General features: G+C 45.5%; 1 protein-coding gene and 1 non-coding gene across 4 annotated transcripts in view; one reads left to right on the top strand and one right to left on the bottom strand.

Annotated features, from left to right (window-relative positions):
• The window catches only part of LOC126343123 (serine proteinase stubble), a 746947-nt gene that overhangs the window by 592177 nt on the left and 131780 nt on the right, over positions 1–22990 (top strand). The window lies entirely within an intron of this gene.
• On the bottom strand, positions 1253–1325 carry Trnaa-cgc (transfer RNA alanine (anticodon CGC)). Its single transcript has one exon. It is a non-coding gene; the product is annotated as a tRNA-Ala (tRNA).

Here is a 22990-nt window from a genome sequence, read left to right on the forward strand (position 1 = left end):
TTGACTTGAGCATTTAGTTTCGATAGGTATTGGCTGTGGTGTGGTTCTGTAGGCTCTTGTTTGGAAACCGAATAACAACCTCTGGCCGGCCTCTGTGGCAGAGCGATTCTAGGCGCTTCAGTCCGAACCGCGCTGCTGCTACGGTCGCAGGTTCGAATCCTGCGTCGGGCATGGATGTGTGTGGTGTCCTTAGGCTAGTTAGGTTTAAGTAGTTCTAAGTTATAGGTGACTGACGACCTCGGATGTTAAGTCCCATAGTGCTCAGAGCCACTTGAACTTGAACTTCACCTCTGGCAGCAGTGCGATGCGCTAGCCTTGACCGCCTGGATAAATTTCCTTTATTGCACCGCAGCACCCTCTCCAATATCACCTTCCAGTGGAAGCCTAGGCCAGCTACGTTGCGTGCTTAGGGAAAACCCGTTATTAGGATTTCCGCAAAACAAGACGCTAATATGACAGAGAAAACGATTTACAACCCGAACTCTAATAGCTCCCTACGCCAACTGCTACGACTTGCTGTTTTTGCCTGAGCCCACGTTCACCACTACTGTGTTGGTAGTTCCTTCTACTTTGTGGAACACCTTCGTGACAGCAGTTCTTCAGCTGCGCTCAGTAGCAAGAGACAACAGTCCACTCACTTTAAAGGTAGTACTCTTCTATCTGATGGTTTTAACAGTACCCAATCGTAAAATGATATTACTTGAGAAATTTACCACAAGGACCATGTACACGAAGGACAATAATGCCAATAGCTCTTATTTAAGCAGAGCTTCTCCGGGAGTCGTTGTGAATGACTTTTCAGTCACAAATACCTTGCTAAAACAGAGTAATAGTTCACAGTGTTCTAAAAACAAAGTCAATCGAGCTGTAACTGACAAACAAAGAGGTTTCGGTATTGTGGCCCTGGATGAGAACGTAGCTCTACACATCGAAAAAAAATACAAGTTTTAGACTACTGTAGCAAACAATGAAAGGACAATCAAGACTGAGTTTTTGATTAGCTCTTATTTAGGCCCTCATCATCAGTGGCACGGCTCAATTAATACCAGTTGGTTTTCCCTTCATGTCAGATGGAGGAGGAGGAGGAGATTAGTGTTTAAAGTCCCGTCGACAACGAGGTCATTTCAGACGCAGCGCAAGCTCGGGTGGGGGAAGGATGGGGAAGGAAATCGGCCGTGCCCTTTCAAAGAAGGAACCATCGCGGCATTTGCCTAAAGCGATTTAGGGAAATCACGGAAAACCTAAATCAGGATGGCCGGAGACGGGATTGAACCGTCGTCCTCCCGAATGCGAGTCCAGTGCGCTAACCACTGCGCCATCTCGCTCAGTTTCATGTCAGATGAGCTAAATTCTCCAAAGTACGACAGTTGCCCCGTCGTTGAGTTCACGAATTAGAAATGTTGACTGCTGGGAGTCACAATGTGTGTGCAGAACCTTCTAGAGGTTCCTGTAACAGTGCGTGCATAAACTCGGCCGACGCCTTTCCACTCTGCCGTTTCGCGCGTATAAGAACACCGTGCCGTATCCAGTATTCAGTGTATTTAATTCCCAAAGGCAAAGGTCGCGACAGATTTCGAGTGTTACAGAATTCAAACTCAATTGACGCGGCTTGAAGACCGAAAAGATTTTATTAAAGACAGTGACTGAGGAAAGAGAATTAATCAGAAAATATATTTACGTTTGCAAGAGAGTTGACTAGGGAAGCATTATTATCTTACTTGTTCGAAGTCGTCTCTACTACTTTGCCCTTGCTCAGTATCCGTGACCCACTCCCAGCGATGACGTATTGTTGCTTTCGAGCTGAAGAATCCACCAAGTCAACTTGGAAAAGTAACTTCCACATCAAAGGAACTATGTCGAAGATTATTGACAGAGATCGGAAAAGTGAAAGTATGAGGACGCAAAATCAAGATAGTTTCAAGGAGTGAATCATATTACAAACAATGTCGTTTGTAGCTGTTTTCAACATATTAGTGACATACGAATATACACAAACAACGGGCATCTTGCAGCGATGTAAGTTCCTGAGTATTTTTCTTCAGTTGGGTTTTAAGACCTCTTGTTTAGTGATAATCAATGATAGTATATATTTCTGGTTATATTCCCAGGGAACGAAAATTAGCGTAACATGTTTTGTACTTACGACGACGCACGTAATATTCCATTAATGGGAAGCAACTTACGTACTGCGTGAGTTCTTCCCGTCTTCAATATTGGTCATAAGCAGTCGTTCTTCCATATGCGGTTTATTGTAACGGGAAGAAGCCCTGACTTGTGGTACCGTGCTAAGTAACCTTTGCCAAGCGTTCTATAGTGGTTAGCAGAGTATACGCGCAGATACAGGTACGCTACAACGCACTGCCGTCTAGTGTCCCTCGGGTAATGGCGGACTCGGATCTAACGCACAGATCCTGGTGGATTATGCGACAGCCATGCTGTGAGCAAGATCCGTGGCGGCATTGGCGATCATTAATCACTTTACAGAGCAGATGTCAGATGGCATTGTACATGGCTCAAGTGTATCTCGATTCGAAGCATCTACATCTACACTCTGTAATCCGCTGTGAAGTATATGGCAGAGGGTACATCCCACTGTAATAATCCCAATCCAATCCTAAAGAAAACAGGTGCTGACAGATGTAAAAATTACGGAACAATCAGTTTAATAAGTCACGGATGCAAAATACTAACGCGAATTCTTTACAGACGAATGGAAAAACTGGTAGAAGCCGACCTCGGGAAAGATCAGTTTGGATTCCGTAGAAATATTGGAAGAGGTGAGGCAATACTGGCCCTACGACTTATCTTAGAAGCTACATTAAGGAAAGGCAAACCTACGTTTCTAGCATTTGTAGACTTAGAGAAAGCTTTTGACAATGTTGACTGAAATACTCTCTTTCAAATTCTGAAGGTGGCAGGAGTGAAATACAGGGAGCGAAAGGCTATTTACAATTAGTACAGAAACCAGATGGCAGTTATAAGAGTCGAGGCGCATTAAAGGGAAGCAGTGGTTGGGAAGGGAGTGAGACAGTGCTGTAGCCTCTCCCCAATGTAATTCAATCTGTATATTGAGCAAGCTGTGAAGGAAACAAAAGAAAAATTCGGAGTAGGAATTAAAATCCATGGAGAAGAAATAAAAACTTTGAGGGTCGCCGATGACATTGTAATTCTGTCAGAGACAGCAAAGGACTTGGAAGAGCAGTTGAATGGAATGGACAGTGTCATGAAAGGAGGGTGTAAGATGAACATCGACAAAAGCAAAACGAGGATAATGGAATGTAGTCAAATTAAGTCGGGTGATGCTGAGGGAATTAGAACTTAAAATAGTAAAGGAGTTTTGCTATTTGGGGAGCAAAATAACTGATGATGGTCGAAGTAGAGAGGATATAAAATGTAGAGTGCCAATGGCAAGGAAAACGTTTCTGAAGAAGAGAAATTTGTTAACATCGAGTATAGATTTAAGTGTCAGGAAGTCATTTCTGAAAGTATTTGTATGGAGTGTAGCCATCTATGGAAGTGAAACATGGACGATAACTAGTTTGGACAAAAAGAGAATAGAAGCTTTCAAAATGTGGTGCGACAGAAGAATGCTGAAGATTAGATGGGTAGATCCCATAGCTAATGAGAAGGTATTGAACAGAATTGGGGAGAAGAGGAGTTTGTTGCACAACTTGACTAGAAGAAGGGATCGGTTGCTAGGACATGTTCTGAGGAATAAAGGGATCACTAATTTAGTATTGGAAGGCAGCGTGGAGGGTAAAAATCAACCTTTTCATCACTTTGAAATCTTATCGTGATCTCACTGAATATTTATGCAGCCTGTTTCAGACAATACCTCACTGTAGATAAATGCATCATCTGAAAAAATCTAAGGTTAGTATTAACATTGTCTGCAATGTCATTAATATACAGGGTGAGTCACCTAACGTTACCGCTGGATATATTTCGTAAACCACATCAAATACTGACGAACGGATTCCACACACCGAACGTGAGGAGAGGGGCTAGTGTAATTGTTTAATACAAACCATGCAAAAATGCACGGAAGTAGTTTTTTAACACAAACCTACGTTTTTTTAAATGGAACCATGTTAGTTTTGTTAGCACATCTGAACATATAAACAAATACGTAATCAGTGCCGTTTGTTACATTGCAAAATGTTAATATCATCCGGAGATATTGTAACCTAAAGTTGACGCTTGAAACCTCCGACGTTCAGTTGCGTGTTGTAACAAACAAAGGCCACGGTCGGCGAGCAGCATCTGCAGGGATATGTTTACGATGACGACCGTGTTTACGAGTGTGGCTGTGGTGCATTGTTGTGGTTTGGTCTAGCTGTCGCAGTGTCCGCTTGTAGCGCTTGCTGCTATTGTTATTCTGCATTCGCCTCCGCACACAGACCAACTGTAGTACACCGTGTTACCAGACGTCTGTGGTAGTGTAGTTTTGTAGGAACTGTGACCATGTTGTATTCGAACTCTGAAAAGGCGGAGATGATACTCATCTATGGCGAGTGTCGACGAAATGCAGTTGAAGCCTGCAGGATGTATGCAGAACGGTTCCCGGACAGAGAGCATCCAACGTGCCGCACATTGCAAAACATCTACCGCCAACTGTATGCAACAGGTATGGTCGTAGCACGCAAACGGGTCCGTAACAGGCCCGTCACAGGAGAAGCGGATGCAGTTGGTGTGTTAGCTGCTGTTGCCATGAACCCACACATGACTACACGGGACATTGCGAGAGCCGGTGGACTGAGCCAAAGTAGTGTCATGCGCATACTGCATCGTCACCGCTTTCACCCGTTTCATGTGTCGCTACATCAGCAATTACATGGTGATGACTTTAATCATCGAGTGCTATTCTGTCAGTGGGCATTAACAGAGAATGCGTTGCAGTTCTACCTGTTTACCAATGAAGCGGGTTTCACAAACCACGGGGCAGTGAATCTACGGAATATGCATTACTGGTCCGTGGACAATCCTCGCTGGCTCAGGCACGTAGAGCGACAGCGACCGTAGACTGTAAATGTATGGTGCGGAATCATTGGCGACCACCTCATTGGTCCTCACTTCATTGCAGGGGCCCAAACAGCTGCAACATACGTCGTGCTTCTACAGAATGATCTGCCAACGTAGCTCGAAAATGTCCCACTGGAAACGCGTCGACGTATGTGGTATCAGCATGATGGTGTACCTGCACATTCCGCAATTAATACTAGGCTGACCCTTGACAAGATGTTCGACGGGCGTTTCATAGGAAGTTGAGGACGCATAAATTGGCCAGCCCGTTCTCCTCATCTTACACCTCTGGCCTTCTTTCTGTGGGGTACGTTAAAGGAGAACGTGTACCGTGATGTGCCTACAACCCCAGAGGATATGAAACAACGTATTGTGGCAGCCTGCGGCGACATTACACCAGATGTACTGAAGCGTGTACGACATTCATTACGCCAGAGATAGCAATTGTGTGCAGCAAATGATGGCCACCACATTGAACATCTATTGGCCTGACATGTCGGGACACACTCTATTGCCGGCCGCGGTGGTCTCGCGGTTCTAGGCGCGCAGTCCGGAACCGCGCGACTGCTACGGTCGCAGGTTCGAATCCTGCCTCGGGGATGGATGTGTGTGATGTTAGGTTTAAGTAGTTCTAAGTTCTAGGGGACTGATGACCACAGCTGTTAAGTCCCATAGTCCTCAGAGCCATTTGAACCATTTTGAACACACTCTATTCCACTCCGTAATTGAAAACGAAAACCACGTGTGTACGTGTACCTCACCCCTCATGGTAATGTACATGTGCGTCAATGAAAAAGACCAATAAAAAGGTGTTAGCATGTGGACGTTAAGTGCTGTTCCAGTCTCTTCTGTACCTAAGGTCAATCACCGTTCCCTTTGGATCCCTACGTAATTCTGTGCTCTCCGATACATTCGATCGAACAGTGGAGGAGTGGAACTCAAGCGTCAACTTTAGGTTACAATATCTCCGGATGTAATTAACATTTTACAATGCAATAAACGGCACTGATTACGTATTTGTTTATATGTTCAGATGTGCTAACAAAATTAACGGGGTATGTGTTAAGAAAATACTTTCGTGCATTTTTTTATGGTTCGTATTAACCAATTACACTAGCCCCTCTCCTCAAGTTCGGTCTGTGGAATCGATTCGGGGATGTGGTTTACGAAATACATCCAGCGGTTATGTTAGGTGACTCACCCTGTATATAATGAACAGCAAGGGTCCCAATAAAATTCTCTGCAGCACACCCAAAGTTACATCTATATCTGTTGAAGACTCTCTACCTAACTTGCTGCATCCTTCCTACCAAAATATCATCAATCCAGTCACGAATTTCTTTTTATATCCCATACGAACGCACTTCTGATAATAAGCATAGATGTGCTACTGAGTCAAGTACTCTTTCGAAGTCAAGGAAACTACATTTACCTAACTGCCTTGGTCCAACTTCATACGTGCAAAGTGCGGCCTGGTTTTCACACGATTTGTTTTTAGAATCCAAGCTGATTGTCATGGAGGAGATCGTACTGCTCGAGATACCTCATTAAGTTTAAGTTCAGAATATGACCTAAGAATCGAAAATATATCGATGTCAAGGATATTGGACAGTAGTTCTGTGGATTACTTCTACTATTCTTCTCGTAATCGGGTGTGACCTGTGCTTTCTTCCTACTGCAGGACATGACCATTTCATTTGTGGTACCTACGACATATTACAGTTAACAGAGGTGCTAACACAGCCGCAAATTCAGTATAGAATCTGATAAGGATTCCATCGGTCCCTGGAGCTTTGTTTAATTTTAATGACTGCATATGTTTCTCAACGTCACTAACAATAATGCTATTTCATTCATCTTTTCTGTGATACGAAGATTAAATTGGCCCAGTTCTCCTGAGTTTTCCTTTGTAAAGAAATATTTGAGAACGAAGTTAAGCATTTCAGGTTTTGCTTTGCTTTGAACTTGACCCATAGTTGTTCTACAAGATCCTGTCCTCTGCAAAGAGTCCCAGGTTCCTCACTGAAATATGACACTTTTTATTTTTTCATCTACTTTGTTGAAGATATAGATCCTTCTTCTTGTTTTAGTTGCGCTTTGCACTTTGGTATTAACAGTTGTCACAATCTCCTCGTTGTCACTGATACTAATTTCGATATGGATATCCTCAAAGAGATCGTGTTTATTTACTTCCATTAGCTCTAAAATATTTCCATTAGGCCTATGAGTGCGGCTCCGAACTATCTGTTCTCAGTAGCTCTCAGAGCAGGCATTTAGTAATGTTTCTCAGGATGTCTTGTCACGCCCATCACTAACAAAACCAATTTCCCAATTGATTGTTGGATGATGACAGTCTCCAGCGATGATTACAGTATGACTGTGGAACTTATAAACAATCGAACTGTTCTCCAAAGTTTTCGATTACATCATGAGGTAAGTCTGGTCGTCGATAGAAGGATCTCATTACAGTTTTACACTAGCCGCCGAACTATCTCGCATGCAGCTTCAATTTCTATCTTCGTGGATTTGAGTTTCTTGTCTACCGCGACCAATACACCACCTCCATTTCCCATTTTAGCATGTCCTTTCGATACAAACTTAGATTTTCCCTAAAAATCACACTGCTATCAGATTCATGTTTTAACCACCTTCATCTGCCTATTATTATGTGAGCTTGACTGCTTTACAGCAGTGCTTCGAACTCGGACACTCTGCTGCGAATGCTTTGACATTTAACTGCAAGAATTTTAATACTCTCGCCTTTGTGGAGGGGGGGCATTCCTTTGCATCTTATATTAATGTTTACGGGCATCCTACAGCTGACGTTATCTGGACTGGATGGAGAGCCATCTGATCTGAAAATCCCTTGTGTGCACCCCACATACAGTCCGCTAAACAGGCAGTAGCCTCTAGTGTATAGCGCGCACCTGATTCATTTAGTGGAACCCTACAGTTCCCAACTCTGTGAAGCAAGTCCAAGAAGTCGCAGCTTAGCCTGTCACAGAACCTTCGAATTTCTTGTTAAATTCTTTCACTTGGCTCAGAACCATGTGACGACGATCCATTCTGGGACAATGTTGCGAATTGTGAACTTCGCTGAAACTCCATGCACGTGGTTGGTCTTCTCAACTTTTTCTGCCAGACTAGAACGATCCAATTACGAACTCAGAGCCCAGAGGACAGGTATCGTTCGTTCCAACATGCACCACTGTTCTGTTACTGACAATCCTGTCTGTCAGTGTTGGTTGACTGTTGCATTTATTCGTGTTGATACTACTACTAAGTCTACTGCAACGTCTTTGGAGCAGATTTATCCTCGTGATGTTCTCTGTTATCGGACGTTCATGGTAACCATGTCTCAAGTTCGTGGTGTTGGTGAAACATCGACAAATTTTTTTATTGATAAACCACTGTGATTTGGAACCCGTAGGTCTTGTAAACTGTCCATGATGATAATATCTGTGTCCTTTTCCGTGGTAGAGGTGTTGATATGAAATGTAAAATAGTTGGTGATATGAGTGTATATAATACACTACTGGAAATTGAAATAAGAACACCGTGAATTCATTGTCCCAGGAAGGGGAAATTTTATTGACACATTCCTGGGGTCAGATACATCACATGATCACACTGACAGAACCACAGGCACATAGACACAGGCAACAGAGCATGCACAATATCGGCACTAGTACAGTGTATATTCACCTTTCGCAGCAATGCAGGCTCCTATTCTCCCATGGAGACGATCGTAGAGATGCTGGATGTAGTCCTGTGGAACGGCTTGCCATGCCATTTCCACCTGGCGCCTCAGTTGGACCAGCGTTCGTGCTGGACGTGCAGACAGCGTGAGACAACGCTTCATCCAGTCCCAAACATGCTCAATGGGGGACAGATCCGGAGATCTTGCTGGCCAGGGTAGTTGACTTACACCTTCTAGAGCACGTTGGGTGGCACGGGATACATGCGGACGTGCATTGTCCTGTTGGAACAGCAAGTTCCCTTGCCGGTCTAGGAATGGTAGAACGATGGGTTCGATGGCGGTTTGGATGTACCGTGCAATATTCAGTGTCCCCTCGACGATCACCAGAGGTGTACGGCCAGTGTAGGAGATCGCTCCCCACACCATGATGCCGGGTGTTGGCCCTGTGTGCCTCGGTCGTATGCAGTCCTGATTGTGGCGCTCACCTGCACGGCGCCAAACACGCATACGACCATCATTGGCACCAAGGCAGAAGCGACTCTCATCGCTGAAGACGACACGTCTCCACTCGTCCCTCCATTCACGCCTGTCGAGACACCACTGGAGGCGGGCTGCACGATGTTGGGGCGTGAGCGGAAGACGGCTTAACGGTGTGCGGGACCGTAGCCCAGCTTCATGGAGACGGTTGCGAATGGTCCTCGCCGATACCCTAGGAGCAACAGTGTCCCTAATTTGCTGGGAAGTGGCGGTGCCGTCCCCTACGGCACTGCGTAGGATCCTACGGTCTTGGCGTGCATCCGTGCGTCGCTGCGGTCCGGTCCCAGGTCGACGGGCACGTGCACCTTCCGCCGACCACTGGCGACAACATCGATGTACTGTGGAGACCTCACGCCCCACGTGTTGAGCAATTCGGCGGTACGTCCACCCGGCCTCCCGCATGCTCACTATACGCCCTCGCTCAAAGTCCGTCAACTGCACATACGGTTCACGTCCACGCTGTCGCGGCATGCTACCAGTGTTAAAGACTGCGATGGAGCTCCGTATGCCACGGCAAACTGGCTGACACTGACGGCGGTGGTGCACAAATGCTGCGCAGCTAGCGCCATTCGACGGCCAACACCGCGGTTCCTGGTGTGTCCGCCGCTGTGCCGTGCGTGTGATCATTGCTTGTACAGCCCTCTCGCAGTGTCCGGAGCAAATATGGTGGGTCTGACACACCGGTGTCAATGTGTTCTTTTTTCCATTTCCAGGAGTGTAGTATGTAATAAAGTGGTGGTACATCCTCTGAACTGTTGACATAGAGCTGTATCCCTGTTCTCTCAATGGCTACCCTAATAGCCTCTTCAACGGGGTGAATGAGATCCCAAAGCACATAAATTGAGGATGCCCAGAGTTCCTTCCTGTCTCTTAATGCCTTTTCCCCAAGTGATACCATTATTCGTAGTACATTTTAACTGTCAACGATTAATAGACCTCCTACTATTCTGCGTTTGTCTCCTCTTGACCCAGGACAAAGTAGGTTTCCCAACAGAAGAAGTAAATCTCACTGGCTGAATGGCAGTTTCAGTGGCAGGCAGCACCTCGATCCTCTGTCCTCCACAGTCCTTGACTACCGTGAACAGGATGCCTATACCTACCACTGACATTACACCCGCAGTCAAGCAATGTCAGAATCCTCAAAGAAAGCTCATTACTTTACCCGACAAAGAAGGACGTTTTTGTGATTTGCAAGTAAGTTTAATTTAGAAAGTCAGACGGCTGGTTTTAGTATCTTGTGTGCCAGTTGACAAGCCACATAAAGGAACTGGGTTGGAATAAATTTAAAACTCTTATATGTGTCCAAATATTCGTGTTTAAATATTCGGATTAATGATCGAACTGGTAACTGGTAACCGAGAGCTCCCGTCTTTTACAGTCACCACAACATGTAGGGTCTAGTCTTCACGAACAATCATGTAGATTCAAGCGTCCACTGTGTCTTCCATTGTCAAAAGTATTTCATAAAGAGTATTACTTTTATGCACTTGCTTGCGTGCGAGGGACTCGAGAGCTTTTTCACAATACGCGTGTGCTATATTTCTTCTGCTGTCAAGCACGAGACTCTCGGTTAATTATAGGTGTACCGATCAGCGCTTTGGGGGCTGTCATCTCATTTACTTCCATCGCTATAATGATTTACTGGTCTGCACGGAACGCATCGTTAACGGCGCGCGTTTGCCGAAAGCGGAAAAATTCATCATTTTTGATCTCAGCCTAAAGAGACCGTAATGCGATTATTAAGCTGGGTATAAATCTCCAGCGGTGCTATCAGCAGGAGATCTGGGAGCCTGACACGAAAGTAAAAGACGACCTCGTGCCGGGAGCGAGTGGCTGGGGTCACCTGGAGAGCTGGAGAGCCCCGCTGGAGTTCGGAGGTCAAGGCGACCGCTTCCAGCAGGAGCTGAACCCGGCCCAGCTTAACGATACGGTTCGCAGTGACTCGTCCCATAAAATGGTGGAACTGTGTTTCTCGCCAGACTACAAGCCACATATCTTGTATACTGCCTAACTTCTCGAGTATATTTATGACTGTCATAAACGGTAAATCAAGTCAGAAAAAAATGGCTGAGTTAACTTCAGAATATTCGGAACATTATTGATTGTTATATAATTTTTAATAATAGAAAAGCGGGAGAATAAAGGAGTATTCTATTTTACTTGACCTTTTCGTATCCGGAGACAATGTTTTTCTGCTCAGAATTTGGCTACGTCCACTGCTTCCTTGTTTCCCTGCCACAATTCATTCAGGATGTATTTACTGGGACAGTTAGTATACGTAAGGACATGTTCCATATCTTGACATTCGCTACAATCACATATGTCGTCAAATTCAACTTCAAGCCCCTTTGGATCTGGTTGGCGTTCACTGGTGCTACATCCATTCTGATGTGGTTCACGCTCCTTCAAACCTTCCACTCAACTCGCAGCTGGGTGTCTCCTGTATATGAGTTTAAGCTTGTTAAGTTCTTTTTTCACGAATCCCTTGCTTTATTTAAGTCTCCCGGGTCCTGGTGTCTTCAAAGGTGTGACTAAGCTTCTTATTGTATTCATAACCAATTTTGTATAAAATCAATCGGTGTGGGTTTCACCCAACAGTTGTTAGTCGGCATGTTTTATTTAAGGTTATGTTGATCTTTTTGGATGAAAAGCGTCAAGCCATTCTCAGCCTGATATTTTTCATTTTATTCTATATGCGAATAACATCTGACACCGATTAAAGTTATATGTAGACCTGTCAAGCCATTATTTTTTATCCAAATGAGGGGTATTATGACAGTAATTGTGAGAGTCGAGGCATAATTATTAATCTCCTTTTTATATGGTAACTGCGAATTGGTTTATGTATGTAGAATATTTGCTTGCAAACCAAAGCGATGAGCATTCAGCGCTGAAGCCACCCATTCACAGACTCACAAGTCAGCAAACACCTCCACTGACTGTGTTGCCAATCTGTCCTACAGGTTTTGGGCACATTGCGATTGCGTAGCGGACCCTAACTGCGCCCTCTTTATGGCAGCTTTCACCATCCAAAAACAGGAGGCAAAATGGCGGAGTGTGGGATAGTAGGTAACAGACAGGGCTAGCAGGTAGCATTGTAGCAGCTGGCGTGCCCAAACCATAGACCCAATCACTATACAATCGCCTACTTAAAGGCGAATATTTAGGTGAAACCCACATGTCAGTGGGAGGTTGGAGGTTTGCTGAACCTGATCCCCCCGCCCCCTGCTGAGCAGATCACCAACTCTTCTGACTGTGCGTGGACACACTGCAAGTGCATGGAAGATCTCACCTACCTGCACTGATGGAGGGTGGGATGGGAGGTAGCGATTGGCGCAACAGGCAGTGGTCTGCCATCAAACTGATTCACCCAGACCATGGACCCGACCGCTATAAATCCGTCCACACAAAGGCGAATGGGTCAGGGCAGACACACTTGGCAGGCCAGGTCAGCTGACTGGTCGGCCTGTATATAGAGTGAAGGGCAGTGACTGGCACACACTGCCATGCTACTCCCAGAGGATTTTTGGGGCAACTTAAAATTGGGTTGCCAACTGAGGGCAGAGGTGCTCTTAGCCGCTCACAAGGCAGATATGTGGGAAATGTATTGTTCTGCTGGCCCTGTATTAGCGGAAAAAGCAGTAGATTATTGCGAAATCTGGAAGTTGAAGAGTTGCCCTTGGTCCTAGTGAATACACTGAAGAGAGTCATGGCGACAGGCCTCCTGCAATGTGTTTTCTGCACAGGTTATGGCTCTTTGATCAGAGAGGTCACAGAAGGCAGGTCAAGTGAGAGGAAACTTTCCCATGGTCGTGAAATCTAAAACTTTGTTGTTCTGAAAAAGACAGTTAAGAGAGAAAACTACTCGTTATAAAAACGTTGTACAAGGTTATTGTCTAGAAGTGGACAACGTCGACGAGTAAGTGCATTTTTACCTAAAAACCTTTCATTGTCGTACCGGTAACTTTTTCCCACGGCATCTCGCTGGTTCAGAAATGAAATTTCGGGACTGCACTTTTCAGGAAGAGTCAGACATTATTCCCCTCCCTCCCCCCCCCCCCCCCCCCCCCACATACATCTCGACTATTGGCCACGAGGAGAAAATTCGAGAAATTAGAGCCAATACAGAGACGCACTATTCGCAAGTGGAACAGGGTTGGACGGATCAGATAGTGGTACCGAAAGTACCCACCATTGGGTGGCTGGCGGAGTATGATGAAGATGTAGAAGTAGCCACCACTCTTCTGCACGGGGACAGCGGACATCCGCCCCTGTTACAAGAAAGACTTGGACTGTGTGTCACTGCGAAATTATTTGCTAGCGACCTCGCTAATTCCGTCGTTTCGCGGTGTGGATTTGCACGTCGGGTCCTCCTCAGGCCGAAAGCTGCGGAAGGACCGACGAGCCGCAGACTGGGCCCAGCGACCGCAACATAAATGGAATTCTGCGGCCAGACGCTTCCCGTTCTGCTCCATGGGAACGAAAGCGCTCCTCAGCCGGCGGAATTGGTCTTCGACGGGGCTGCGCGGACGTGTCCTTCACGCTCCACGCCTTGGAACCATTCTGCGTTGTTATCCTGGCACAGTCTGCCCAGTCTATCGTAGCTGTGGCATGTTGTGTGTTCACGAAACAAGTTACTCCTAATAACTAAAATACCAGAACTGTGTAGAAGATAGAGGAGAACAGGGAGTACATCAGTGTAGATTACGTCAGAGCAGGGAAGAACAGAGACTTCAAATAGCTGGTCCATATGGAATGCTCCACTCGCATTACAAGCGACGGTTAACACGAAATATACAGACAATTCTTAATCATTGCAGAGACAGTAGTTTAAACGTCTGTTTCTTCTGCTATGATACCATTCTTATCAAAATGGCTCTGAGCACTATGGGACTTAACTTCTGAGGTCATCACTCTCCTAGAACTTAGAACTACTTCAACCTAACTAACCTAAGGACATCACACACATTCATGCCCGAGGCAGCATTCGAACCTGCGACCGTAGTGGTCGCGCGGTTCCAGACTGTAGCGCCTAGAATCGCTCGGCTACCCATGCCGGCACCATTCTTATCACTGCAGCTAATAATGTCTGATGTCTTGAATGTGGAATTTGTTTCTGCTCTTCCCAAAGTGTGGTGAATAGTCGTCGCCAAAGTTTTGGTCAAATTCATCTAACTTGCACGGAACTCTCACGCTCACTGTAATTATGGTCAATAAAGTTTTGCTCGGCTCCTTGAGAAAACTATAAAAAACCATCTCATTTTATTTAAATCGAGTTAAAATGTTTGTCACTTTGTAAAAGGGGTATTATTGTGCGGGTATAGAAAACATACGATTATAGCCTCTTGACTGAAATGATTTCCTTAATTCTGCGGACAGTTTTGTACCAGTGAAAACTAATTCTCTGGGCCTAAATCGGACCCAATCTTCCTCTGCTCCACAGATCAAAGAACATATTGTTTGAACCACTCAATTTGTCCTTGTACATGGCGGTTTCTGCGGCAGAACTATGATGACTGCCAAATCCTACTGCCTCAAGAAGGATCGCCCCGCCACTCGCTTCAGTATCTGACCTGTGACGAAGTTCTCTGCAACAGCTCGGAGTTTGTGACAATTGCTTCGTAGCACATTAATAATGTTACCGCGAGCTTTTCTTCTTAACAGCACGATGTCGTTAAAGCCCATCTTTACTACAATATACTTGCTCCAGTTTCTTGCAACATACGCAAACGCCCTAGACGGTAAATACGCACAACAGTCGGCGAAGGACCAGTCAATCGGCGGACTCGCACCAACTCTTTGTACAGCTATATTTGAGAAATAGTTTAGACAAAGGTCACCAGCCTCGCTTTAACCCACGATACGAGATTAAAGAATCACATCTGTGACGAAATTGGTAACTATGTGGTAGGATTCCGAGTGCATTTATAAGGACAGCAATGAAGCTCTAAGAGCTGAAGCCGAATAAAAATGAGCGTGAAATGCCATCAGTCATGTCTTTTATCCTTAACTTTCCGTTAGTCGCGCCCCTTTTCCTCCCTTCCACAGTCGCGCTGCCCATGCAAGGTGTTTTATCAATTTTTACAAGTAAATAAAATTTACAAGCACCTGTGCTCTTTGTAATAGCTACTGACTGAGATTGGGCTATGGCATAGTAGAATGGAAACTCGTTTCAGAAATGTGATTATAGTGATCATCACGTTCCAGTAATGTAATGACAGGGATCGAGAAAAAGTGCCAAAAGACAACAAACCGGACCTGTGAGTTATCTACAAGTGAATTGAACAATGAGTCTCAATAACCGTTGAATCGAAACTACAGATTTTTCTCAGCTCAGAATTACATGGATCAACTGAAGTTATACTGTTTCCTGTATGGGTAATGGCTTCTGCTATTGTATGACTCGGGACGGTCTGACCAAAAAAAAAAAGAAAAGAAAAAAAAGTGTACCTCTCACTTTTCAGTCAGTATTTGTTATATTACTCTGTCAGCGTGATGTATTGCGTTGCCCGAGAGATGACTTTCTCCGTCATAGATTTATACAACTACAACCGCTGTACCACACGCCAGATCGTTAAACCACTTTCTACCAAATTTCACGATGCTATGATAAAGGCTTTCAGAAATAAAGTTCGTTTTAGTTTATATCACCATCAATTAATAAATTAATGCCGGCAGCGGTGGCCGAGCGGTTCTAGGCGCTTCAGTCCGGAACCGCGCGACTGCCACGGTCGCAGGATCGAATCCTGCCTCGGGCATGGATGTGTGTGATGTCCTTAAGTTAGTTAGGTTTAAGTTCTAGGGGACTGATGATCTCTGATGTTAAGTTCCATAGTGCTCAGAGCCATTTGAACCATTTAATAAATTAATGAAGACTCAGTACTCCTTACACAGAAGCCGGATGGCAAAAACCGGATTCCGTATGAAACTTGCTCACACAGAGTTGTTAGTGCTGAGATGAATGCGAGTCAACATGGGGGCCTTCCTCTCTTCCCCTATAATCTGAGTTACAATCTTTGCCTACAATGACTTCTCTCATTCAGTACCTCACACAGTTCCAGTTTAGAAAGCACGTGTTGTCTTAGCAAACAACTGTTCATAACATTCACTTCCAAATTTGTAATTTAAGGACTGCCAATAATTAGAGAAATTAATTATAAATGAAATAGAAAATTTATAAGATATTAAATGAATAGGAAAAAACACACAAAACTTTAAACAATGCCAGTCCCCTCAGCATGCATTAATCACCTCCATTACCATCACAACAGATGTCTTATTGGTATTTCTTAAACTTAACCAATGGAAAACTTCAGGGCTAAGGAAGATGCATTCTCCAGGAAGCCGGTTTTGCAGAATTCTACATCCGTGATCCATGTTACCATTACTTACCTCTATGCGAGTAAATCCCTGATTGCGGGGGACAACAAGCTAAATCTCTGTAACCGGATATCCAGCAAACCATTACCAGCCCCAAACCAGTCCGTGCCCAACGCGTGTGTGTCGTGAGCTGGACCACAGGTAAGGTAGCGCCGGCGCCCGCAGTCCCAGAGGAGTCAGTCAATGAAACCTAACGGATTCACTACGCCTGTCCCTGCACAGCCTGTTCTTTCTGGGTCACCTATAAGTTCCCATTCATTCTGCCGGTTCTGCCATAGCCGCAGCGTTGTTGATGACGTATCCACTGCTCCTGGTCGTCCTCTGCTCTGGCGTCAGTGAATCCTCGGTGACACTCATTTACTCACTAACATTATTCACTTCACTAATGTCACTTACAAGTGGGTTTCTCTTATACTCTAAATACACTACTGGCCATTAAAATTGCTACAGCACGGAGATGACGTGCTACAGACGCGAAACTTAACCGGAAGGAGGAAGATGCTGTGATATGCAAATGATTAGCTTTTCAGAGCATACACACTAGGTTGGCGCCGGTGGCGACACATACAGCGTGCTGACACGAGGAAAGTTTCCAGCCGATTTCTCATACACAAACAGCAGTTCACCGGCGTTGCCTGGTGAAACGTTGTTGTGATGCCGCGTGTAAGGAGGAGAAATGCCTACCATCACGTTTCCGACTTTGATAAAGGTCGGATTGCAGCCTATCGCAATTGCGGTTTATGGTATCGCGACATTGCTGCTCGCGTTGGTCGAGATCCAATGACTGTTAGCAGGATATGGAATCGGGGGGTTCAGGGGGGTAATACGGAATGCCGTGCTGGATCCCAACAGCCTCGTATCACTAGCAGTCGAGATGACTGGCATCTTATCCGCATAGTTGTAATGGATCGTGCAGCCACGTCTCGATCTTTGAGTCAACAGTCCAACAGTCCTTTGCAAGACAACAACCATCTGCACGAACAGTTCGACGACGTTCGCAGCAGCATGGACTATCAGCTCGGAGACCATGGCTACGGTTACCTTTGATGCTGCATCACGCACAGGAACGCCTGCGATGGTGTACTCAACGACGAACCTGGGTACACGAATGGCAAAACGTCATTTTACGGATGAATCCAGGTTCTGTTTACAGCATCATTATGGTCGCATCCGTGTTTGGCGACATCGCGGTGAACGTACATTGGATGCGTGTATTCTTCATCGCCATACTGGCGTATCATCCGACGTGATGGTATAAGGTGCCATTGGTTACACGCCTCGGTCACCTCTTGTTCGCACTGACGGCACTTTGAACAGTGGACGTTAGATTTCAGATGTGTTACGACCCGTGGCTCTACCCTTCATTCGATCCCTGCGAAACCCTATATTTCATCAGGATAATGCACGACCCCATGTTGCAGGTCCTGTACGGGCCTTTCTGGATACAGAAAATGTTCGACTGCTGCCCTGGCCAGCACATTCTCCAGATCTGTCACCAATTGAAAATGTCTGGTCAATGGTGGCCCAGCAACTGGCTCGTCACAATACGCCAGTCACTACTCTTGATGAACTGTGGTATCGCGTTGAAGCTGCATGGACAGTTGTACCTGTACATGCCATCCAAGCTCTGTTTGACTCAATGCCCAGGCGTATCAATGCCGTTATTATGGCCAGAGGTGGTTGTTCTGGGTACTGATTTCTCAGGATCTATGCACACAAATTGCTTGAAAATGTAATCACATGTCAGCTCTAGCTTAATATATTTGTCCAGTCATCTGAGATAACAAATATTTGTACGCTGGGCATTCTAATAAAATATAGTGTGCTGTACCAATGTCACCATATGCACGCATATTTGCCTGGCGTTTCTTTATCCTGTATAATTATCCAGGGTATGATCCATGGTCTAACCGTCAGTGAGCCATATCACTATATAGATTTACATGGCTCATAAGGAGCCTCTATTTGATATTTGGAAATGTGCCATATAGCCTGCCACCTCCTGTGATGTCATCCCAGTCTCTTTGCCATTTACACAGTTTCCCTAACAGCTCTTGTTTTGTTGTTATCTCCTAACCAGTAATTTCTCTCACCTTGGGAAGATTCCCTCGAAGAAGCCAGCAGAGAGACCTTTTGGATCTGACAGTAATATCAATTGAGCACTCTCTTACTATGACTAGTAGTGCCTCCACCTTTGTTATTTGGATAGAGTCCTGTGAGCCTCAGCAGCACATTCCTCTGTGTACGCCTTAGGATTGGCTTGTATCGATTGTATCGCAGTTTGTGTGCCCAGACAGTGGCGGAAAAATCCTAAGATAACATGATAGAAACTAAGCTGCAGCAAATGTGTCTTAAAACCAATTATGCCTAATCTTGTCAATTTTTTCATACCTTTAGTAGCTGTCTGGTATATCTGAGAGATATATCTGTGGAAGTTTCGCCTCTCTACATGAGTATCCTCAATTACTTCAATGCCTCATAGCACCGCACTGAAGTTTCAGCTATTTTCAGTTCTCAGTATAGGACTCCGCAAACAGTGGAGTCTGTCTTTGAGCAGCTGGTAGCTATAGCGCTATTTCCTGTGATTTCTAATTTTTTATCTGAACAGTATCTTTACACCTGAGAAAACACACCACACACTTTTTTTCTAGCCTAGCTTTTGAGTCCTACCGCCACAACCACTACGTCATCGGCACAGGCTAAAACTCTGACGTCCACATATAGATCCCTGTGGCCAACTATTGGTAATTCACCTCATTACTTTTCTGGATGTTGTGTCCATTCCACGGTGCGCCCTTCACATTAATCTAGGAAGCTCTGGCACAAACATTCTAGGACCTATAAGCGTCGTAGGCAAGCTAACACCGCGGGCCACCACAGACTGTCGTAACCATGATACTTACCACCTACTTGCTGCTACAGTTGTCCACAATGCTGAGAGTGCATTTAATTTTCATCGTCTACCGTTCTGCTCCTTCTGAAGTCGCACTGACTGCGGCTGAGGCCCTGTAGTTACCTGTAGGACTGTAATCTTCTGCGCAGCGCGCTTTATCCAAGGTGCTGTAAAGACAGATTGGTCTGTATTCTTAGAGAGCTTTGTATCTCTATGCACACTGTCCTGAATTAATAAAACTTGTGCATTTTTCTAGACTACAGAAATGTTTCCTTGCCTTAACGTTTGATTCAGTAAGTGGGTGAAGAATGGAACTATTTCTTTCTTAGCTGCTTTCAGCGTTTCGTCATGAATGTAATCAGGAGTTTTCCATTTTTAGCTGGGCCATAGCAACTACATTTTCTTCCTGTGCAAATGTTACAACTACACCCGGACTTTCATATGGTGCATACCCACTTCCTCGTGTCTCTCTTTGACGATAAACATCATTTTCGCTGTTACCTTGTGGAAGAAAAGGCTTCAGCAGGTATTCAACTGAGTCTCTCCAAACTCTGGTAATAGTCCCACCCTCGTTACGCAACGCAGAGAGCACAGTTGGTGTTTTTGCTTTTTCTATTACTATTATATAAGGAGTATCCAACGCTTCTCTTACTGTTTCCTTTGAACGTATTGCTCCCAATGCCTTTTTTCATGGTATCTATGAAAACTCGGTATTCGATTCACTGATCTAAAGCTCTCTGATAAAGTTTGCACAGTTGTTGCACTTGTGTTTTTCAGATTTGTAAGCTCTGCACTCGAAGGCGTACCGCAATATGTAGTAGTTTTATGTATTGGAATAGTAACATTTTGTGATCAACTTGTGCGCTTAGTTTTTTTCAGTTACCCTTTTTAAAATTATATCGAAGGTGATTGTGTTCCTCTCCCATAATCCTTAATTGTAAACCAGTATCCTCAAAATCTGTCGTAATCGCACTGTGAGCTCTTCTAGTAGCATGCCGAAAGACTCTCCAAGACTTGATTTTGTTAGCTGCAGACTCATTTGCCGACGTGATGTCAAGGTTGGTTGCGGCACCAGCACTGTTTTTATAAGTGTCTGGACAGCCCGACCCGTTCGGCAACGAATACAGTTAAGGAATACAGGAACTTATCGCCACCCATTCTCAAGAAATGTATCTGCACGGAGTGCAGCTCCTGATCCGCTCGATAAACCGTTAATTGCAAGCAGATGATGAATAGGAGTTTAATGAACAGCCAGAAGCAGCGCAAGGCGCAGGCGTTGCGGTCCAAATTCTTAATGAGTCATGATTAAGCGTTACCCGCCAGCTCCTGATTGTAGGGCGTTGCAAGAAAGTCAATTTAAGTGTTAGAGTAGTAATTACTTAAGTTTCTATCGGTATTTCTCATCTAAAGCCGGAACCAGTCGATTCAAAAATGTAACGACTTCGTTAGAAGTTGGCAGGATTTCAGTGACACCAGAAGTTGCGAAGAAGTCTTTCTCTAGTGCTTTTTAGAGTCTGTTCTGGCTTCTTCAGCTGCAGAACGCAGCAACTGTCGAATCTTACAACAAATAAACCATTTAACTTTATTAAGAAGTGGTTTTCAGTTAAATACACTGATTACAGTAGGTGATATACGACAATCACGACAAAGCACTTACTAAATTATGGTTTTGTGATGATCGTATCACTCCTATTCACTTTGTATCAATACTAGCTTCCCTAGCTTTTAAGAGGAAATGTCTTAACATTGTTCCACTACAGGTTCCTAAGAAGTTACGATTATGATAAAATTATAAGTTATAAAATTACAAGTTCTATGTTTTCGTTATACTTTACGTTTGAGTGGTTCATGCTTTAATGACAGACCTTATGCTGCTTCTCTTCTGTGGGTCCAGCGACCTTTTGAACGACGTAGATAGTCGGATTAGGGAAGGAAATCGGCCGTGCCCTTTCAAAGGAACCAACCCGCCATTTGCCTGAAGTGATTTAGGAAATCATGGAAAGCCTAAGTCAGGATGGCCGGACGCGGATTTGAACCGTCGTCCTCTCGAATGCGACTCCAGTGTGCTAAACATTGCGCCACCTCGCTCGGTTCTCTCCCACGTTCATCGGCGAGAGGAAAACGGGGTGAGAGCGGTACTGATCGGCAGTCTTGTCGACGAAAAAGACGGTGGCAGTTCAGCAATGGAAAGAGAGGGTCTCGTGATAGTTATACTAGTCTCTAACTCAAACGTTATACACTCCTGGAAATTGAAATAAGAACACCGTGAATTCATTGTCCCAACAAGGGGAAACTTTATTGACACATTCCTGGGGTCAGATACATCACATGATCACACTGACAGAACCACAGGCACATAGACACAGGCAACAGAGCATGCACAATGTCGGCACTAGTACAGTGTATATCCACCTGTCGCAGCAATGCAGGCTGCTATTCTCCCATGGAGACGATCGTAGAGATGCTGGATGTAGTCCTGTGGAACCGCTTGCCATGCCATTTCCACCTGGCGCCTCAGTTGGACCAGCGTTCGTGCTGGACGTGCAGACCGCGTGAGACGACGCTTCATCCAGTCCCAAACATGCTCATTGGGGGAAAGATCCGGAGATCTTGCTGACGAGGGTAGTTGACTTACACCTTCTAGAGCACGTTGGGTGGCACGGGATACATGCGGACGTGCATTGTCCTGTTGAAACACCAAGTTCCCTTGGCGGTCTAGGAATGGTAGAACGATGGGTTCGAAGACGGTTTGGATGTACCGTGCACTATTCAGTGTCCCTCGACGATCACCAGAGGTGTACGGCCAGTGTAGGAGATCGCTCCCCACACCATGATGCCGGGTGTTGGCCCTGTGTGCCTCGGTCGTATGCAGTCCTGATTGTGGCGCTCACCTGCACGGCGCCAAACACGCATACGACCGTCATTGGCACCAAGGCAGAAGCGACTCTCATCGCTGAAGACGACACGTCTCCATTCGTCCCTCCATTCACGCCTGTCGCGACACCACTGGAGGCGGGCTGCACGATGTTGGGGCGTGAGCGGAAGACGGCCTAACGGTGTTCGGGACCGTAGCCCAGCTTCATGGAGACGGTTGCGAATGGTCCTCGCCGATACCCCAGGAGCAACAGTGTCCCTAATTTGCTGGGAAGTGGCGGTGCGGTCCCCTACGGCACTGTGTAGGATCCTACGGTCTTGGCGTGCATCCGTGCGTCCCTGCGGTCCGGTCCCAGGTCGACGGGCACGTGCACCTTCCGCCGACCACTGGCGACAACATCGATGTACTGTGGAGACCTCACGCCCCACGTGTTGAGCAATTCGGAGGTACGTCCACCCGGCCTCCCGCATGCCCACTATATGCCGTCGCTCAAAGTCCGTCAACTGCATATACGGTTCACGTCCACGCTGTCGCGGCATGCTACCAGTGTTAAAGACTGCGATGGAGCTCCGTATGCCACGGC

The sequence above is a fragment of the Schistocerca gregaria genome, chromosome 1 (assembly GCF_023897955.1).
Source record: "Schistocerca gregaria isolate iqSchGreg1 chromosome 1, iqSchGreg1.2, whole genome shotgun sequence".
Lineage (NCBI taxonomy): Eukaryota > Metazoa > Arthropoda > Insecta > Orthoptera > Acrididae > Schistocerca > Schistocerca gregaria.